This window comes from Sceloporus occidentalis, unplaced genomic scaffold, assembly GCF_023333645.1.
Source record: "Sceloporus occidentalis isolate IW3139 unplaced genomic scaffold, rSceOcc1.0.p SCAF_3, whole genome shotgun sequence".
Lineage (NCBI taxonomy): Eukaryota > Metazoa > Chordata > Lepidosauria > Squamata > Phrynosomatidae > Sceloporus > Sceloporus occidentalis.
This window is the reverse complement of record NW_028316983.1, coordinates 65,127,579-65,141,638: the sequence shown is the minus strand read 5'-3', so window position 1 is coordinate 65,141,638 and position 14,060 is coordinate 65,127,579. Positions and strand designations below refer to the sequence as shown.

Here is a 14,060-nt window from a genome sequence, read left to right as displayed (position 1 = left end):
GATTGTCCCAGCTAATTTTGACAGATACAGTAACTACAAATCCTTTAGGGAAACAGCTATTCACAAGAAATTGAACCTCCTTGGACTTTCTAGAGATACCATTCTAAAGATGGGTTTAGATGCAGCAAAAGTGGTTGTAAAGCAAAGGATTCTAGACATCGAAGATCAGATTGAAACTGCTGCCTTTTCTAGTCATATAGTGGTAAATAAGCAAATATCGGCTTCACACTCAGTTTCATATCTTTATTATGTTACAGTACCAAAATTTAGAAGAGCCTTATTAACTAGCTTGATTTAATGTTCTCCCAACAGCAGTATTAGAAGGGAAATACAGGAAAATACCCTATGAATCTCGGTTTTGCTCTTGTGAGTCCGGTGTTATAGAAACTACAGCTCATATTCTTTTGTATTGTCAATTCTATAAGGACGTTCACCATCAGCTGATTACCCCTCTTTTAATCAAATATCCTGGACATACTGATACCTTTTATTTACAATATCTTTTGGACAATCAGGACCCAACATAAGGTAGCAAAATTCTGTTATATTATGTGCAAAAGGCATCCCCAACTGGCTGGTGACAACTAGGTGCAACCCCAAACCTCATGTCTATGAAAACTAAATAAGGAAAAGCAAACAACAGGTAAGGGATGTTGTACTATTGTAGACTTCCTGGAAACCGTCTAGTTAGCCTGTGTTGGAAATAAAATACCGTCAGCCATCTGTTTTCCCAGATTCTTTATCCATGGATTCAACCACGCAAGGTTTGAAAATATTTTTAAAATATATACATTTCAAAAAACAAAACTTGATTTTTCCATTTTATATAAGGGACATCGTTTTGCTATGCCACTGTATTTAATGGGACTTGAGCATCCACAGATTTTGGTATCCATGGGGGGCTCTTGGAACCAACCCCCAGCAGACACCAATGGCCCACTGTGCTGTACTAGATAGCTCCTTGGCCAAATCCTGCAAATTTCTTATAAGTACCTAAAGAAAGAAAGTAATCAAGAAATTTAACTAGGTCTTTTTCAAGAGAAACACAGAAATAATGGGAATTGGTGGTCAAACCTTTAGTTAATAGAAATCATAATGGCTCCACTATTATGAATGCAGGGTAACCTATGTCCATGTTTTAGAGATATGGAGCTATTTCTGGAATATTAAGACCACAGAACTCATGAAGTTACAGGTCAACAATTAAACTGCCTTGAATGCTTAGTATTTTATTAAAATAAAACATTCATTTTTGGAATGTAATTTAAAAAGGGTATAAATGGCTTCTGAAACTAGACAGGAAATGAGCCTGTAAGACTACATGATAAGGTGGGCCCAAAATTTTGGGCATAATGTCCCTACAGATGTATGGGGTGGGAGATGGGGAGGAAATGTGGTCCAAAGATATAAAATTTACTTGGTACAGTAATTTAAAAGAAAAGCTATATAACATGATGTGTGGATGGTGTCTAACCCCAAATAAGCTGTCCAAAATGGCCCAGAATGGGGATGTCAAGATAAAGGTGGCTCCTTTTTAATTATGTGGTGGACTTGTAAGAAGGCAAAAAGTTACTAGTCTAAAATTTGCATATTAATCCAAAAAATTTAAAGCTAGACTTTAAAATGTTACCAGAACTGGAAGGTAAATATAGATTACTTCTTCAATATATGACAACAGGAGCAAAAATACTGTTTGCTCAAACTTGGAAATGGACTGAAACACCATGGTGGAAGAATGGATTGTTACAAGTTGTGGAGGCCCAAAAGAGATGGGCAAAAAGTGCTGTCTTTAGGCCACATTGTGGGTGTGGTGTGGTGTGGTGATCATACACACACGCACACACCAGTCCCCTGGATTAACTGGAAGTCACACCAGGGTAGAAAAAAACTTTTTTTCTTTTTTCTTTTCATTACAGTAAGGATTCGGAAGTCAGAATCCTACTGTGTATTAGATGCATGCATGCTCTTTCTTCCTTTTCTTCTTCTCTCCCCTCCTCTGGTTTCTTTATCTTTGATTGTGTATTATTTTGATTGTTTTAAAAAAATAATCACAAACCCCCCCCCCCCCCCAATTCATTTTCGGAATGAAACAACAACACTTTGTCAAATTCCTTTCTCTTTTTCTTTTTACTGTTAAGACACTGTGTTCTTTATTAAATCTGGCTAATGAAAACAAACTCAAACTTCAACAACAAAAATGGTGGCAACAAGATATTGAAAATAAGAAATATCCAGAATGTTAAACTCTTCCTGAAATATTCCTCAGGACATCCTGACTTCATCTACCCATGTACAAAAGTAACAGAAGATGCATTCCCTAAAGGAGTGCAACTAAAATGGACTGAGTATTAATATGATAAATCAAAAAGTTAATGGTTAATGTTCCATTTGTATTTTCTTCAGCAAAAGATTACTCACTTACTCATGAAATGCTGAAAAGGTATGACCACAGCAGCGTTCTACAATCTACTTCTGGGAGCTGTGTATAAAGCTCTAGCTACCAGAACTACCAGTAGGTTCAAAGATCCAGTCTTCTGAACCAACTATTTATTTATTTTATTTATTTATTTCATTTGTATGCCGCCTTTCTCCCCATAGGGACCCAAGGCAGCTCACAGTATGATCCCGAAATAGGAAGAATAAATGTAGAAGCAAGAATCCATATTCACTTCTTCGCTAGACTGAAGTACCAGATGACTTTTATCATTACAGCAATGTCATCACTTCCCTGCTAGAAAAATGGTTTATGTTACTCACAGCTATAAAAATATAATAGGCCTGGATTTCTTGTGTGCCATCAGTTGTTTCCAACTTATGGCAACCCAAAGAGACAAACCTATTACAGGGTTTTCTTGGCATGATCTCTTCAGGGAGGATTTACCTTTGCCTTCCTCTGCAGTTGAGAGAGTGTGATTTGCGAAAATCACCCTGTAGGTTTCCATGGCCAAGGAGCAATTCGAACTCTGTTCTCCCAAGTCATAGTCCAACTCTCAAACTACACCCCCTCCCTGGCCCTCTCTTTACCAGAAAAGGTTTACATAAAACTTTATCAATTTGGACTAGCACCATTTTATTCATCTGTAAAAAGTAGAGCAGATCTCGTAAGAGGAGCCCTCCCAAAAGCTCCCACAAGCAATGGTCAATGGTAAAGGTTTTTGAGAGATGGAATCCAAAACATTTGGAGATGCAAAAGTTTCCCACTTCTGTCGTAGAAAGATACCAGCATGTTCAATTTCTTGGGTTTCTTAAGCTGATAAAAAAGATACGAGTCAAAGAAGGGGCTGATTTCATTTTCACATTTTGTTTCTGTAGACACTGAGGCAAATGCTAGGATAAATGGACTGGAAGCCTGTACAGTAGTCACAGAATTCTATATTCCATTTGTTGAACTCTTCATTCATTATTCTGGTCAGTATCAAGTAAGCATCTGTTTTCTAACTTCCTAGGGCAAATTCCACTCAGTGTCTTATCAATACATTTCCAAATTAAAAACAGCACATGGTTCTGATGGCTGTGAAAGCTCATCAGTGCCAAATGGGATTGGTCCTAATGCCAACCTCCTCAAACAGGCACAAGGACTGGTCACTGAGTATCAGGGTACTGCCATGGAAAGCCAACCTTATTTCCACAATAGGCCTTGAATATTTATTTGCTCATACTGGAAAATAGAAAACATTCTTTGAGTTGGGCAGAGTGGCACCCAAGTAAGTCAACTGCATTCAGATGACAACACAGGGGAGGAATCTGGGGCTCAACAAATGATAATAGATTCCAACTGTCATCAGATTCAGCCAACATGGACAACAATCAGGTATAAAGGAAGGTGTAGTCCAACATCTACAAAAGCCATACTGCTTTATGACATGTTTTTTATGCCATCTGTCCATTATAGCCACAACATGATTTTTATGCATACCTAGTGCAAGGTAAATCAAAATTAAAATGTCAATAAGTTGTGAAATGTATACTGCTGGTATTTCATATTTTACAAAATCAAGCTGACAGGTCTTGATGGAGCATGTAGCTTTATAGATCAAACCTTTGCCAACACTGCTGGCTTAAAATGCTAAGATCTTTTCTATAGAAACTACGGAATAAATGGCCAATAATCTCAAATGGCATAATGGCTTTTTTGAGCCTCCTAGATATGTGCTACTTAACATATACACTCATCCCTCCACATTCGCTGGGGTTAGGGGCACAGGACCTCCATGAATGTGGAAAAACCACAAATAACAAAAACACTATGTTTTTACATTTCCCCACAAATGCAACCTCCATCCTGTACAAATAAAACTATAAGTTGAAACTAGTCACTTCCAATTCCAATTTTATTCTTATTTTATTATTTACCTTTAGTAGGCTTGCCCTCCCCCCAGTAGCCTACATGTGTTGGGAACAAAACTTTGCCCCCTTGCAGCCCAGCTAAGGTTATCTACCCATGCTCTAACTTTCAACAACATTTACTGAGCAAGCATCCGTTGCCTACCCCCAAATAAAGTATAGCACCAATGCAGGAGAATGGACAAGATTGCCTTTGGAATCTTTGTGGTTCTATATTTCTATAGTCAGGAGAAAGGCAGAAAGAAGAATGCTCTACATTTGTTACAAATTCTTTAAAAGCCTGACAACATTGTCCTATGAATATTTATTCAAAAATAAGCCCCTCTGTACCCAGGTGAGCTTGCTCCTAGTGTCACAGGAGTGCTTCCACAAAGACATGACTTGTTGTTGCCAGGTGCCTTCAATTTATTTCCAACTTACTGTGACCCTAAGGCAAACCTATCAAAGGGTTTTCTTGGCAAGTTTCTTCAGAGGGGGTTTGCCATTGCTATCCTCTGAAGCTGAGAATGTGACCTGCTCAAGGTCACCCAGGGGGATTTTATGCTCAAGTGTGGAACTAAACCATGATCTGCAAAGCATACAAGTGAGCCCACCCAATTTGCCCCTCCATGCCCATAGTCTTGCCCACTGCTTCAGTGCTGCTACCGAACTGGAATTTGGCCTCTGGGCTCTCATCTCTGGGTTCAGTTCCCCCCTCCAACACCCAATTCTTCCCCCGCCTCAGCTCACAAGTGTGCTGCAACCAACCCTCATTATGAGTTTTCCTCAACTTGGCAACTTTCTGCACTACCTATGTATGAAATAAGAAAATATGCTATTTTTAGCATCGACCTTCAACAGTCAAAATGTCAACTATGCCAGTGTTTAACCAAAGTACTTTGCCAACAAAACTGGTCATCAAGATAATGCATAAAGTAAATTTTCAAACAAGATTTTTTTCACACCATCAAGGCTATTTCATTTTACGCACTTCTGCAAGTGGTAACAGCAACTCCCATAATTTACTGGAAAAGCCTCAGGAAATCTGCAGATTATGCAGAACTGCAGGCATTATTCACCTGCATGGAATGTCATATATCTAGCCCTTTAAACACACGTGTGCATGCATTATGCAACCTTGTTCAGACTAAACAGAAGAAATTAAAATCTCAACACACACTATTCAACGCTCCAAAAGCTGTTCAAAACTAGTGTGGGTCCACAGTTTCTGGAATTAAATACTGAATAAAACACATTCTTCTTCCTCCTTCATTTTATTTATACCCATCTTTTTCCTCCCAAAACTGGGGACTTAAGGAAGCTTACAATTTAAAACAAATACAATATAGCCTAAAGCATTTTTAAAAAATCAATATTAAAATAGAACTAAATACATCTGAGGAAGTAGACAGGAAGCTCATGCTGCCAACTTCTTTCTTTCAGTTAGTCTCAAAGGAGCTACAAGATTTCTTTACATACTGATTCTACAGACTAACACGGCTATATCTAATTGTTCGTGTTGACCACCACTGATTCAGAGCAGCCATAAAGGGATTTGTACTTTTCAGTTCTCCTTTAGTAAAGAAGTAAATCCTATTGCTCCCAGGTTTTAAGCATACACAGGACTGGTCACACTAGTCAGGAATGTGAGTACACTGGTGCCTCGGGATACGAAATGATCGGGTTACGAAATTTCCGGGATACGAAAAAGTTGGATTGGCAAAAACTGTTTCGGGTTACGAAATATTTTTCGGGTTACGAAATTCATTTCGGCGCGAAATTCAAATGCTGCAAAGTGCAGCTATAGGCTTTCCAGTGCTAACGGATTATTTTTTGGGTTACGAAATTTTCGGGTTACGAAAGGAATGGCGGAACGAATTAATTTCGTAACCCGAGGCACCAGTGTACAGGAGAGTGCCCTGAAGTTAGCAAAAGCAAATGTTCTCTCTGACATCTGACAGTAAGATTTCCCAAATGAAAACTAGAGGTGGCTTCTGTACTCTTAATGGCTGTGTAGAAAAGCCATAGTATCCCAAACAATTGGGTGCTTGAATGAATCAGACCAGAAATACCCCTGGAGGTCAAGATTATTAAACTGAGGCTATTGTACATTGGCCACATCATCAGAAGGTATGAATCATTGGAAAAGACAATGGGAAAGATTGAGGGTAGGAGAAGAATTGGTAGACCACACACCAAATGGTTAGATTAGGGGAAGACACAAGCATGAATCGACAGAACCTGAGCAGAGCAGTGGAGAACAGGGAGACTTGGAGATGTCTCATCTGCAGGATCGCCATAAATCAAAGTCGACTCAAGGACAGTTAAAACAACAACATTCGCTATTTCTAAGTATGCTTGTGAAAGCTGGACAATGAAAAAAGCTAACAGGAAGAAAATCAATTCATTTCAGAAGTAATGTTGAAAAAGAATTATGTGTATACCATGGACTGCTAACAAGACCAATAAATGGGTCCTAGAGCAAATCAGGCCTGAACTCTCCCCAGAACCCAAGATGACTAAACTGAGGCTGTCGTACACTAGAAAAGACAATACTGCTTGGTAGAGAATCAGGTGTGGCATAGTGGTTTGAGCGTTGGACTGCAACTCTGGAGACTAGGGTTTGATTTCCAGCTTGGCCATGAAACCCACTGGGTGACCTTGGGCAAGTCACACTCTCTTGGCCTCAATGGAAGGCAATGGCAAATCTCTCTGGAACTAATCTTTCTAAGAGAATCCCATGAGAGAGTTGCCAAATGATTTGAAGGCACACAACAACAACAACAACAACAACAACATGTGGAGGACATTTCAGATGGATAGATTCAACCAGAGAAGCTACGGCCATGAATCTGCAAGAGCTGGGGAGGGTGACCTGGAGGTCTCTCTTTCACGAATGGGGTCTCCATAGACCGAAGGGGACTTGAAGGCAGTTAAGGCCAGCAGCAGAAGAAGGGATCTCAGCAGGTGTCCCTTCCAATCTCCATGAGAAGCAACCCCTGCTTCTGTTTTCTCTCCTTCAAGTCACAGAATCATAGAATTGTAGAGTTGAAAGAGACCACAAGGGCCATCCAGTCCAACCCCCTGCCATGCAGGAAATCTCAGTCAAAGCATCCAGCTTCTGTTTAAAGACCTCCAAGGAAGGAGACTCCACTACACTCCGAGGGAGTGTGTCCCACTGTCGAACAGCCCTTACTGTCAGGAAGTTTCTCCTAATGTTGAAGTGGAATCTCTTTTCCTGTAGCTTGCATTCATTGTTCCAGGTCCTTTTCTCTAGAGCAGCAGAAAACAAGTTTGCTCCCTCCTCAATATGACATCCCTTCAAGTATTTAAACAGGGCTATTATATCACCTCCTAACCTTCTCTTCTCCAGGCTAAACATCCCCAGCTCCCTAAATCCTTCCTCATAGACCTTTATGGTTTCTCGATCCTTCACCATTTTGGTCACCCTCCTTTGGACACAGTTTCTCAACATCCTCTTTGAATTGTGGTGCCCAGAACTGGACACAGTATTCTCGGTGAGGCCTGACCAAACAGAAAAGAGTTGCACTATTACTTCCCTTGATCCAGACACCCTACTTACATTGAAGTCTGTGTGCTCTATTCTTTTAAATATATTTTAAACATTTTTATCTTTTAAACTATACTTTATTCTTTTATATACAATCTGTTTTAATTTAATTCTGTTTTAATGTTAACACTTTTCTATGGTTTTAACTGTACTGTTTTTCAATCTTGTAAGCTGCTCTGAGTCCCAGTTTTGGGGAAAGGGCAGGATATAAATAAATATATAGTGGATCCTTGTTATATGCTGGGGTTTGGTTCCAAGATCCCCCGTGGATAACAAAATCCGTGGATGCTCAAGTCCCATTAAATATAATGACACAACAGTGGTGGTGCAGTGGTTAAATGCCTGTACTGCAGCCACTCACTCAAAACCATAAGGTTGAGGGTTCAATCCCAGTGAAAGGGCTTAAGCTCGACTCAGGCTTGCATCCTTCTATGGTTGATAAAATGAGTACCCAGATTGTTGGGGGCAATTGGCTTACACTTTGTTAAACCACTCAGGGAGTGCTTAAGTGCACTGATTAGCGGGATAGAAATGTACTTGCTATTGATATAAAATGGTGTCCCTTATAAAAAATGTAAAATCAAGGTTTGATATTTGAAATTGATACTTTTTTGGAGCATTTTCAAACTGTGGATGCTTGAATCTGTGTATAAAAAATCCGTGTATAAGAAGGGCTGACTGTAATAACAACAATTCAAGTCTACTGTGCATGAATTTCATAAGAGCTTTCTTAAGCAAGGAATATAACCAGAGATGATTTTGCCAGTCTTTCCTCTGAAATATTGCCTAAGAGCACCTGGGCAGGGTGACCAGAGGTGTCCTCCTTTTCCAGGACACATCCTACATGCCAACCTTCTGTCCAGGAGGAATTCCCAGCTCCTTCCATGAAAAAGAGAAGAGCCCTCCTTCTATCCAGCATCTTGAAGGAGAGGAAGGCAAGGAAGCTCCAACAGGCCTCTGAGGGAGAGAGCAGATCTGCTGGACTTTTCCTCTTCCTTACTGCCATTCCCTTCTCCTTTTGTGTCTTGTCTTTTTCAGATTGTAAGCCTGAGGGCAGGGAAATCATAGAGTTGGAAATGTCTAATTAACAAATTGTAAGCCACTCTGATAGCCTTGGCTGAAGAACTGGTATAAATAAACAAGTATTATTATTATTATTATTATTAAGTATGAGCTTGACTAAGAAGCATTAATTTATATCTATAGGAGTGGGGTTCTTGCAGCTTTTATGTGGTCAGGTCCTCCATTTTTCTGGAAGGCCCACCTTTTTACAGGGCCTCCTCCTCCTTTGCGGTGAGGACACCTGGCCAGCCTGCCTGACCCGGCGTGTTCCTTGGTGGCCTCCCATACAAGTAGTAACCAGGGTCAACCCTGCTTAGCTTCTAGAATCTGATAGGAACCTGGGAAGTGCAATTCATTGCAGCACCGGCAGAGAAGAACCCAATAATAATCGTAATTCTGGGAAGTGTAATTTCTTGCAGCAGTGGCAGCGCAGAGCCCTGTAATAATAATAATAACAACAACAACAACAACAACAACACACTTCCCAAAATAATAATAATAATAATTATTATTATTATTATTATTATTATTATTCTGGGAAAGTGTAATTTGTTGCAGCACCGCATAAGTGCCAGAAACCCACAGCCTTGAGCCAGGTCAGTTAAAGCGTTGTGAACCCGGATCATTCCCGCAGTGCGGGTGCCTGCCTGCCTGCCTGCCTCCTTCTCCTCCTCCTCGTCCCTGAGGTCCCCTTTCCCCCCGAAAGACCCCCGCCTTCGCAGACCCCAAAGGGACAGAGCCGGCTCCCCAAGGGCTCCAGCCATTTGCAAAGCCCCTTCTCACCCCATGAAGGGCCGGGCGGCTGGGCTGGAGAGACTGAGCCAGGAGGGCCCCTGCTGGGTGTCCGGAGGATGGAGCAGCTGGATGGCTTCCTGCTTCCGGAGAGGAGGAGGAGCAGGGAGGGCCTTCGCATTCGCCTCCGCAGATTCGCCACCAAGGCCTTCTCCCCCTCCATCATAAAAGCCTAAATGCCCTCATAGAAGAGAGAATGGTCCCCCCCCCCACATAAACAAAAGGGGTTTTGAGACCCCACCACACAAACACACACAAGCACCCACACTGAAGAAATAGACCCATCTTTGAGACCGCTTTAACTGCCCTGGCTCAGTGCTAGGGAATCCTGGGAATTGTAGTTTATTCTCTCTCTCTCTCTCTCTCTCTCTCTCTCTCTCTCTCTCTCTCTCTCTCTCTCTCTGGCAGGGAAGGCTAAGTGCCTCACAGGACTACAGTTCCCAAAAAACCCCAGCATTCATCCAGAGCAGTTAAAAGGGGTCTCAAACTGGATTGTTTCTGCACTGTGTTTTGGACCATTAATTGTAGTTTTATGAGACATTTTGGGCCAAAACACAACTGTAGAAATAATCTGATTTAAGACCGCTTTAACTGCTCTGTTTCAGTGCTATCGAATCCTGGGAATTGTAGTTTATTATGGCACTGGGAGTCTTTGACAGAGAAGGCTCAATGTCTCACAAAACTACAGTTCCCAGAATTCCCTAGCCTTGAGCCAAGGCAGTTAAAGTGGCCTCAAGCTGGATTATTTCTTTATTGTGTTTTGGCCCTTAGCCTCCCTGCCACAATAAATTGCCATTCTCAGCATGACTAAGAAGCATGAACTTATATTTATAATAGTGCTTTTAGCTTTTATATGGATATGCCCTACATTTTGTGGTGCCTTGTCCTCCTTTGCAATCCAAGAACCCTCTTCAGTTTTTCATTCTTGCAGACCTCCCTATTAAATCTCTGTCATGCCACTATTTCAGTTGGTTTTAAGATTTCTCAGTTTTTTCTCTCTCATTATCCTCCTTGTGAGTCAGTGTGGTGAAGTGGTTTGAGTGTTGCATTATGACTGGAGAACAGGGTTCAAATCCCCGCTCGGCTAAGGAAACTCACTGGGTGACCCTGGGCAAGTCACACTCTCTCAGCCTCAGAAGAAATTTGCCAAGAAAACCTGTGATAGGTTTGCCAAATATTGCCATAGTTTGGAAACAGCTGGAAGGCACACAACAACAAACCCTCTTTGTCCTCAGCTTACTTCAATTGCTGCAAATTGACTGAGTTGGTGAAATCCTGGCCTTTCCAGTGAGCTCAGGCAAAAGCAAAATGCTGCAGCCACTGTTCGTTGGCTCTTCCTCTATTCCTCCTAAATTTTGCACTTTTGACCATAGAACCATAGAGTTGCAAGAGACTTCAAGGGCCATCCACTTCAACTCGCTGCCATGCAGGAACTTTCAATCAAAACACCCCCGACAGATGGCCATCCAGCCTCTGTTTGAAAACCTCCAAAGAAGGAAACTCCACCCCTTTTTGAGGGAGTGCGTTCCACTTTTGAATAGCTCTTACTGTCAGGAAGTTCCTCCTGATTTTGAGGTGGAGTTTCTTTTTTTGTAGCATGCATCCGTTGTTCCGTGTCCCAGGGGGAATACAGACAGGCGGCTCTATGGCACCCGTTTTTGCCCCTCGTCAGTGTTGCGCCAACCCACAGCACGGCAACGACATGCCATAATGGCATTGAGGACAACGCTTCCAGCAAGCGCCATTTGGGTGTGCAAATGCCCATGTGCGGGGCGCTGGTAAGATGGCGCACGGGCTCCGCTCGAAGGACTGGCCGCGTATGGATGCCCAGCCCTCCAGAGCCCTAAAATCAGCCCCGGACAGGGCTTTTGGTCTGTGGAGCAGCAGAAAACAAACTTGTCCATCTTCAGCAAGACATCCTTTCACATATTTAAACAGGGCAATCATATCACCTCTTAACCTTCACTTCTCCAGGCTAAACAGACTCAGCTCCCTAAGTCTCTCCTCATGGGGCATAGTTTCGAAATCCTTTGTCATTTTGGTTGCCCTCCTCAGGACACACTCCAGCTTGACAATATCCTTTTTGAATTGTGGTGCCCAGAACTGGACACAGTATTCCAAGTGAGGCCTGACCAAAGCAGAATAGAGTGGTACTATTATAGCAATAGCAAGTATAGTTGGCCCTTGGAACTCGCAGGGGATCCATTCCGGACCCCCCACACGCAAGTTCCAAAATGCATGCATATTCAAGTCCCAAAGGCTTGAATGGGGCGCATGCATGCAGGGTGTGTGCCCCATTCATGTTAATGGCAGTCACCCCCTGCGGATTTCCAAGTCTGTGGATCTCAAGTCCGCGGACTTGGAGGGGAGACTGTACATTTCTATACCATAACAATTTACATTTTTTCTTTTAAAAAATTAATATAAATTCAAGACATCCTGAGAAGAACTTGTGAGCTTCAAGGATGTACAGTGTTGGGGTGGCAGCTGGGGGTCAGGAAAGAAACAGAAGCGTGTGTGGAGACACTCAGTAATTGGCCTGTCTAACAGCTTTATCCTGAACAGATGGATCTGGGCTTGTGGGGCGAAGAATTTCCTGTCTTAAGTGTTTTTAAATCTTTCCTTCCTAAACTATTTAAGGAAATTTTGAGAGGGAAAAAATGACATCTTTTCCCCCTTCCCACTCTCCAGAAACCTCATCCCCACAATAGAAACATGACGAGCACCACTATTATATATTAGGCCACTTCCTTTCTAGCTACTGCCCCCCGCAATTTCATAAACACCTCTCATAATTACATTTCTCATTTTGTATCTGCTCCTCTGCCTGCCTGCCCTCCAGGAATGCCAATACTGTCCTTTTTCATCAGTCTGGCCTCCTCTTCTTGTGACCAACCCAGAACTGCAGATATCTCCCGAGTCTTGATTTTCTTGCATCCCTCCAAATTGCATATCCTTTTCTGCCCACCCTTCTTTTGCATTAGGTTGTGAGCCTTTATTATTCCTCCTCCACCATCAATGTATTGTGTCTGTGTGTGTGTGTGTGTGTGTGTGTGTGCCTTCAAGCTGCCTGCCAGCCTATGACAATCCCATAAATTTCATAGGGTTTTCATAAGCAAAGAATACCCAAAGGTGGTTTGCCATTGCTTTCCTCTGAAATGCAGCCCACAGCACTTTATATTCCTTGGCGGTAACCCATCCAAGCCAGATCCTGCTTAGCTTTGAAGCTCAAGTGGGATCGGGTTTCTTTGATATGCACCTTTTAATAGTGGAATAAAGAGAGTTTATGTGCACATTAGTTGGATGCCCTTATTTGCATACAGCCTGAAAAAGAAGACAGAGAATAGGTTGCTCATGGCTTCCTCTTGATGACAGGTTGCTAAAAGTCATGTATGCTTTTGCGGGCCACAAATGGGATAAATTCCTAAATTTTTTAATTGGTAGCATTTTCTTTTCCATTTTTACTCAGCACCCCTATTTGCAATCATTAAGCCACACTGTGCTTCCATCGCCATTTATTTTATGGTCTGAATATTCACTTATCTCCCTGCCTTTTGAGTTCTGGGTTTGTACAGCATTTTCATCTCCTTGCTGGTAGCCTATGATGACCTCAAAATCATCTAGAACATTTAAGAGGATTGGTGCTGAATAGCTTTTACTTATTGTCAATTATTTTTTTCTTTTTCTTTTTCTTTTTTTTTGCAGGACCATATGGTATACTAGCCCATGATCTTACCAATTCCAGAAAAATAATATTTGAAATACAGTATATTTTGTATTATTTATGCTCTAGTTTTTGTCATTATCTCAGCTTAGTCAGCGAACACAATGTTTTACTCTTGTTTATGGGATGAGTTATGATTAGTGTATAGTTTGTTTTTCATACTGGTGCAATTTAGTTATAAACAGCTGTTTTCATTAGAAAAGTAATTTCACTCTTGTTGATTTTAAGTTGTTTACAGATTTAAAATCTGGAAGAAACTGAAATTGGCCCAACCTTTTTAATACAATTGATTAGGCTTAAATTGTGTTTGCTGCCCTCTTGTGGATGAAGTTCAAGCAAGCAAAAACTAGTATAAGGGTTTCAACTGTAGGTATATGGGAAGAGACATTCAGAACAAGTGGTAGATGAAATTAGCAGAAAAGACACAACGTTGTGCAGATCTGGGTGACTCCAGAGGATTTTATGAAGCTCTTAAAGCAGTGTTTGGACCTACATATCAGATCCAAAGCTAACACTAATCACAGATAAAGCTTCCATTCTGAACCGATGGGCTGAACATTTCCAAAGCCTCTTTAGTGCCAACCAAGT

At 41.5% G+C, this 14,060-nt stretch overlaps 1 protein-coding gene across 4 annotated transcripts in view; it reads right to left on the bottom strand.

Annotated features, from left to right (window-relative positions):
- CUNH6orf89 (chromosome unknown C6orf89 homolog) overlaps positions 1 to 11,047 on the bottom strand; it is a 34,898-nt gene extending 23,851 nt beyond the window's left edge. The window contains exon 1 of one of the 4 annotated variants that reach the window (XM_089514761.1): positions 10,989 to 11,047. The gene's annotated coding sequence lies outside the window, so the exon portion shown is untranslated. Of the gene's footprint in view, positions 1 to 7,198; positions 7,238 to 7,519; positions 7,553 to 9,739; positions 9,820 to 10,988 lie in introns of those variants that run through there. The other 3 variants (XM_089514763.1, XM_089514762.1, XM_089514760.1) reach the window with 3 other exon arrangements.
- Between the last annotated feature and the right edge of the window lie 3,013 nt (positions 11,048 to 14,060).